The sequence below is a fragment of the Sinocyclocheilus anshuiensis genome, unplaced genomic scaffold, assembly GCF_001515605.1.
Source record: "Sinocyclocheilus anshuiensis isolate Anshui unplaced genomic scaffold, SAMN03320099.WGS_v1.1 scaffold1153, whole genome shotgun sequence".
NCBI lineage: Eukaryota > Metazoa > Chordata > Actinopteri > Cypriniformes > Cyprinidae > Sinocyclocheilus > Sinocyclocheilus anshuiensis.
Window position 1 is genome coordinate 490,173 of NW_015557158.1, and position 8,340 is coordinate 498,512.

Below are 8,340 nucleotides of genomic sequence, written 5' to 3' on the forward strand. Positions count from 1 at the left end.
TGTAACACTCCAAAGAGAAAGAAAAACTTGAAATCGCATCATATGAACCCTTTAATATGCAGAGACAACTATTAATAAGTTATTTGTAATTTATTTTCCTGAAATGAGTAAATAATATCTATACGTTGTTAATTTCAAAACATCTGTTTGAGTATCCAGACGAGCCAGACATAGTAACACTGAATCAACCAACCAATAGAGAAGAAAAGGAGAGTTCAGGAAACCTGTTTGAAAACCATAATTTAATTAGCAGTTCCGTTTGGTGCCACTAGAGGCACAAAAAAGGACACACTCCTGCTTTAACGTTCTGTCATGTTTATCCTTTTAGTGTGGGACCTTTCCATCATCCTGACACTAAACCAGGAACAAGTGATGCAGACAAATCAAAACAATCTGCACTTAAGACAATCTACCAAGTAAACTATACACACTGCTCTCAGCCCTGTTAATATGTATATGTATAAGTATGTGTGTACTTTTTTATCAGAAACCTTATACATATGTGGAAGCATAAAATATAACCACACTTTCCATATGATTAAATATTTGTATTGTGTATGTATTAAGTGAATATGTGCATGTTTGTAAAAGAGTGTGTGGTCGTCACAGTGAGTACATCTGTGCAGCAGATAGGGGCTATAGTTTACTGAAAAACAGTCCTGGAGGGAAAGGGTGTCCAGTTACACTAAAGAAAACAAGTGAACCTAAGAGAAAGGCACACCTTTACCAAACATACACATGCAGTGATCGCAGTATAGGGATAATATATAATAGCAGACACTCTAACTTTCAGACCTTTAGGGATGAGTTGCAGCTTTTTAACTATATTTGTCTGTTCAGAGTTGCATACACAACATTGCCACTGAATAAGCATTGTTGTCAAAGCAAAACTGTTATTAGGGAATAGAAAACTGTAATGTTTATTGAAGGACAATATGTATGTCACTGTATGTTATTCGGGGTAAGAATGTAAGCTAATTGCCTTGTAAATAAATGTAAGAAACGATCTATGAAAATGAGAAGTAAAATGCATTGCCATATTGGAATATAGCCACTTTTACATACAATTCACTGCAGTTTCCAACTGAAATGAACACTATAAGCAGTAAAACACAATTTGTATTCCTTTTCACACAAATTATGAAGACAGGGGCAGATTATCAATTAATAAAAACGTATTTGTGCAGTGTCCACTTTGAATGTGTCACAAAACATGCAAGACTATGATTTTGCAGAAATGTCACAACAGGCATGTTTTTCCAATGATCCTGGACACAATCTGGCTTTTTTTTTTTTTTTTTAATGAAACTGAAATTAAAATTGTATTGTTATTCTTAAAAACTGATCATTCATAAAATAAAATACAAATATCTGGCCTTCACTTTGTTGCTCTAAAGCCAATATAAAGGTATATTCTGCAATTTACTATAACAAAGTAATCAAATAAATATATAGATTTTATATGTTGGAAAGTATAATATTTAACGTGTATTACTATATGTAATACATGTTATGAAGATCACTATACCTACACATATGGTCACATAATATAAAAAAGAGCACATTTTCTTATATACAAGGGTGGCTCATCTTACCCCGCACTCCCTCTATAGTCAGAATCCTGCAAATAAAATACATTTGATTTTCAACTTCATACCTTCAAGCATCTGTGATGCCATGCGGGTCAGCCAGCTAGACAAAAGAACAACTTCCCCATTGCCAAGCAGTAAAAACAAGCTAGCTTTTCATCTTTATTTCTCAAGTTAGCTTCTTATTTTTCACAGGAAGGCTCTTCAGGCTGTGTATTGTGCCCAGCGCTCTGGCTCGCTCCCTGCCGAGGGCCCAATCTCGCTACGCAATGAGCAAATTTGTTTTCAAAGCCTCCCCCTGCTGGTCGCCTTTATGAGCGCCTCTTTAAAGGTACTCAAAAGCACGGAAAAGTGCACTTATATGCATTTATTTGGAATGGGGTACAGAAAATACACTGGCCCCATGTACAGAATCCCATTTACTCTGCATCGAGTTAATGAAGAGTTACAACATTTAAGACCTGTCTCGGTGGATTTCCCCAGAGTTACTTGGCCACAGCAAAACATCTGCTTCCTGTATGGGAATGGGACTAATTCTGTTCCCACACACACATATAAACACACCCTCAGGCTTACCCTGCACTCTTAGGGCCCTTGCTTTCTTTTCACTAGGCTGTCCAATCATAATAAACTTTGGAAAGTCCTCTAATGAGATTCGGGGCAGCTCTGGAGATCTGCCTCTCAGTGCATGCCTGAGCACCTACATTGTGTTTTTCTACACGAGGAACAAAGAGAACATTGCACTCTTCCAGAAGAGATCTCTCTTGCTTAGAAAGGACAGGTTTTAACTACTGAGCACCCCATGGATCACGCCTCAAGAGAGCGAGAGACACTCTTGTGTGTGCGTTAATCAATACTACTCACCAAAAAAGAGGTGAATTTGTTCACTGTGTGGTGTGCATTAATAATACTTCTCCTGATAAAGACCATCCAAAAGGTGTTTTCTTTCTTTTAAAGTTATAGAATGTACATCTATGGTCAGGTGCATGGAATAACTTGATATATATATAGCATTTGTCTAAAAGTTGTACAAAGTTTTGGTTTTTGATTTTGCTTCAGAATTGCCATTAGTACCAGTCATTTTTATTTTTTTAAGTAATAATAGTAATAAAAGGTAATTGCAACATTTGATCTCATAATTCTGTCTTTTGTTCTTGCAGTTCTGAGAAGCAAAGTCAGAGTTGTGAGATACAAAGTAGCAAATACCTTTTTTATTTTTAATTCTGTGGTGAAAAAATTGCAAGATGTAAAGTCAAAATTCAGAAAAAAGTCAGAATTGCGAGATGTAAACTCAGAATTATGAGATATAAACTCAGAATTGCAAAGTATAAACTCAGAATTGCAAGATATACTCAGAATTATGACATCTAATCTCATAATTGTGAGATATAAACTCATAAATGCGAGATATAGTCAGAATTATTAGATATAAACTGAGAATTGCAAGATATACTCAGAATTATGATATAAACTCAGAATTGTGATATTATAAGACAGAAACTGAGAATTATGAGACATAGTTTGTATCTTGCAATTCTGTGTTTATATCTCACAATTCTGATATTATTTTTCTCAAAATTGCAAGAAATAAAGTCCACATTGTGAGATAAAAAGTCGCAATTGGTTACAGTGTTTTCTAAATTCATTTTGATGGTTTCTTGTTCTAGTCGTCACAAACCATGTTTATATTCTCTGCAAGTGAATATTTATTCAATATAGTCTGGACTGTATTTAAGTAATAATAATAATAATAAGCAAAGCTTTGTTAGTATTGTGTCCCATTGTGATCTTTGTCACGGTCGTTTATATTCTCTGCAAGTGAATATTTATTCAATATAGTCTGGACTGTATTTAAGTAATAATAATAATAAGCAAAGCTTTGTTAGTATTGTGTCCCATTGTGATCTTTGTCACGGTCTACTCTGGTTTTGTTTCTATTTTTGTTGCAATAATACAGTGCTCTTTCACTTGCTCTGGAACAACATTAAAAAATGACCCGTCCCCACACCCACCGCTCCTGACCCCCTCACTATGTCGGCGTTTAAACGACCCCTGAATCCAAACCAGGCCTACATTATCCAGGCCTATCCCCCAGGCCTGTTGTTTATTCCTTCTTGAAGGCTCTTGACAAATAATCAGGATATCGGTCTGATTTGCAACTCCTGAGGGGAGACTGGGGGAGGACGTCAACACTCTGGACGAAAGTCTGCAGTTTCTTTGCCCCTCCTATAGACATATGAGCTTCAGGGTTGATACTTGTTGAGATAATAAGGCTCATATCCCACAGGCATATGGTTTGCTCCCAACCTTGAGTTTCCCATTACTTCTCATGAATGGCTTTGGTAAATCAAGTAAACAGTGAAATGCATTTCTGATACATTTATTGTATCATGTTAGTAATTTAAATCTCCAGTTGTATATTTTGTATACAGTTAATGATGACAAATGACTATATGATTTGGTTATGTTTAGTGAACAACCAATGTAGGCTGCATCCAAAAAATTTAAATGTCTGCCTTCGGAGGACACATTTCAAGGTAGAAAAGCATCAAGACATGTTTGAATCCAAAGTTAGCTTCACTTCCTGTCTCCTGAGATACCTTCATCTGATCGATTTTTGAAGGCAGCATCCTTCACTTCCTTTGATATCCCACAATCCTGTGCATTCCATTTCATGATCAGAAATCAGTATTATAGTCATTCAAAATTCATTTAGTTATCACCAAAGCTCATTCTATTTTGTTGTAGATCATCAAACCTTTACGTTGCCTCAGAAGCATGTCTGAAATCAGTTACGTGAGGTGCCTTCGTTCACAAATGCTGCCTCCAAAGTCATTGCCTGATAAGGCAGCAAGGCAACAAGTCAGCTGCCTAGGTTTTCGGATGCAGCCGTAGTCTGATTCCCGAATGAATGACTCTTGTGATTCAGTTCTGATTCCTGAACAAATTAATCTTATGAGTTGGTTCTTTTTTAGTAAATCGAAAATATACAGTGTGACCAATGTAGTCTGATTCCCAAACGAATGACTCTTATGAGTTGGTTCTGATTCCCAGATGAATGAATATTATGAGTCGGTTCGTTTTATTGAATTAGACAAACAGTGCAACCAATGAAGTCTGATTCTCAAGTAAATGACTCTTATGAGTCGGTTCCTTTTAGTGAGTTAAACACATTCTGCGGGACCAGTGTAGTCTAATTCCCGAGTGAATGACTCTAATAATTCGGTTCTTTTTAGTGAATCAATAACATAAAGCACTACCAAAGTAGTCTGATTTTGTAACAAATTACTCTTATGAGATGGTTCTGATTCACGAAATAATGACTTTAATGAGTCAGTTCTGATTCCTGGGCGAATGAGTATTAAGAAGTCGGTTATTTTTAGTGAATCAAAAATATAAAGCACTACCAATGTAGTCTGATTCCCAAACAAATGACTCTTTTTAAGTTATTTTTAGTGAATCAAACTCAGCTATGTAAACACACTTTTCTGATAATTGTTTTAAGTGTATTTATTATTGCAATATCTGTTCTTTACAAATTCTAAAAGAATTGGTAATGTTAGGTTATGGAATGTTATGGAACTAGAAGGGTTATAAAGAACCTGGACTGGTACCAGAATTACTTTACCATGAACTGACTGCTTGTTTGTTGGCAACAGTAGTGCATAAAGTTCAGTCCACTCTTGGAGAATCAACACATTTGCATGTTATTGTCACAAATTACAAGCACTTCCTTTTACACTTGCCTCTTTAAACTATCTGATTAAAGTGAAGAACACTCTCTTATGAAGAGTTCTTCACATGAATGGCTCTCATGTGTGAGTGTACAGCTTGTAAGTTTTCTTATAACAGATTAAATAAGAAGTCTCCTTTACAATGCTCCAGCTCTGAGCTCCAGCTGGGACTCATTACTAACACAGTGCTAATTCATCCCAGTGCCCAAAGTTTGACACTACTTGGCCATGCCCAGTAGCTACTGCGCTGGGATCAGAGGTCCTGACCTGTCCTTTGCCCTCTGAGAGACCCCCTTGCCTCGATGCTCTTCGTAACAGCAATCCTGTTGATTCAATTAGAACTGGAGGAACGTAGCGAGACCCTGGACAAAAGGTTCAGCGCAATGCGGACTGTTCAAGAAGAGCCAGCGAGGCAAAAGCACTGTCTATCAGACCGTCCATCACTGCACAAATGCACAAATGTCCAATCACCATAGAGAAGCCAAATGGGATGACGTGGCAGAAGAAGTGGGCGGCATATTGGGTAGAGGTGGACAAAGGGGACATTCTTTTATTTTATTTTATTTTTTTTTTTTTAAGAAGGGTTGCTATTCGACCCCAGCAGTGTGACATAGAGTGAATCAGCAATGAACGGATTACCACTGACACAGCATTTCATTAGGTAAACAGTGAAGGATAAGCTAGAGTATCTAGCTTTCCTATATTATGAGGGTTTGTGCACTTCTATTGAACATTTCTAATTTTGCATATGCAATAAAATGTAAGTTGTCTATTTAGTAAGCACTTCAAAGTAATGAATGAGGCTTTGCTTTTTTTTGCTGATGAGACTGTCTTGATATTAAAAATGCTATTTTATGCTGTTTTTGTATACAAGCCAACAACTTGCAACAGCGGAAAGATAAACGGGCAAAAATAATTCAAACTTATTTGTTTTATTATGAATGTACAGTATCTTTAAGGATTAGTTCAATCAAAAATTCTATCATCACTTGCTCACCCTCATGTTGTTCCAAACCTGTATGACTTATATATTTTTTCTTCTGTGGAACACAAAAGAAGATATTTAGAAGAATGTAGATAACCAAATAGTTTTCGTTCCCATTAACTTCCATGGTATATTTTGTCCATAGAAATGGGAGTCAATTGGACCCGAAACCATTTGGTTGCCAAATCTTTCTAAATCTCTTCTTTTGTGTTCCGCTGAACAAAGTCAGAAAGTCATATAGGTTTGAAATAACACATGAGGGTGAGTGAATGATGACAGACATTTCATTTGTTGACATTTATTTGTTGCTCCATCAGCTTAAAAAGTTTGCTGAAACATTGCTGAAAACGTTCTGTATTGATTACAAATTATACAAAGTTAAAATTATTCAAATTGGACAGGTGCTGAATGGTGCAGCTGTTTAAAGGTAATTTCTGGCAAATTAATCTTTACAAGTTCAGTGCTGATGTGTGAACAGCAATTCAGATAAAAGGGGAAAAGTTGTGTGAATATATTGATGTGGTATATATACTACTGGAAAAGGTTTTAAACATGATTCATGCTTCAAGTGGCAATTAACTACACTGAAAAAAAAAATCTTAAATGGTATTTTGTCATGTTTCCCAGTAAAATATGTAAATATTCTTAAAATGACATGCAAATTTGATGAAAAGTACATTTATGTAATACATTTAATTTTACACATTAAAGGAATAGTTTGCCCAAAAATTAACATTTGCTCAAAATGTGTGAGTTGTAGATGAGAAATTTAGCATTACATCACTTGCTCACCAATGGGTCACCTGCAGTGAATGGGTGCCGTCAGAATGAGAGTCCAAACAGCTGATAAAACAAACACAATAATCCACAAGTAGTCCACATGACTCCAGTCCATCAATTAACATCTTGTGAAGTGAAAAGCTGCGTTTTTTTTAATGTCAAGACTTTTTTTCCCAAGACTATACTTCAAACCATTGCTTCTGGCTAAAACACGAGTCCTCTATCCATAATATTGCTTTCTCCAGGTAAAAAGTTGCCTCGTCTGAATCAGGAGAGAAATATGCACAAGCAGCGTTTACAAGCAAAAACAGTCCAAAACACTTCTAAACAGATATGTGGGTGGATTTTGATGTGAGGATGGACTTTTACACTGGAGGAAGAATTATTATGGATTATGAATTTATATTTTGGCCAGAAGTGATGTTTTAATGTTAAAATGTTTCTCACTAACACACAGCTTTTCACTTCACACGAAATTAATTGATGGACTGGAGTCTTGTGGATTATTGTGATGTTTTTATCAGCTGTTTGGACTCTCATTCTGACGGCACCCATTCACTGCAGAGGATCCATTTGGCGAGCAAGTAGGGTAAAACTACATTTATCCAAACCTGTTCTGATGAAGAAACAAACTAATCTACATCTTGGATGGCCTGAAGGTGAGTACATTTTCTGCTAATTATATTTTTTTTGTGAACTATATCTTTAATATTGAACTGTTTTAAACATATTAGGTCTTTGTTACGTTCAGCAATGGACAATAATCAGGGTGGACATAATATTTAATGTGGTGTCATGAAAATAAGAAAATATAAATCCTATTAAATATTGAACCAATGCAGTAAACATTCCCTTCACAATAGTTGTCCATAACCTCAAATCTTGTACATAATCAATTCAGACGCACACAGACTTCAGGTAGCAGTGCCTTTCCTCTCAAATCCTCTTGATATCCCTCTACACTCTCTGTCCCCCTCTTCTAATCAAGCCGAGGAATTACCAGGGGAAGTGATTAGGTACAGGTCTTTAGTTTTTTCTTTCTTTTTAAAAGCGTAATCCTTTCAGCATAGTAAAAAGAAAGACTCCACAGATATCCCGGCATTGTGGCCCACTTTCTCTCTCTTTTACAAAGAGACTGCTGCCTGGTTCCCTTTTGAAATAAGAGTGGCAAATTAAAAGTTATTGTTTGCCACTTTTAAAAGCATTTTTCCCACCCCAACCCCAGGTCCACATCTGGGATTTGTCCTGCTGA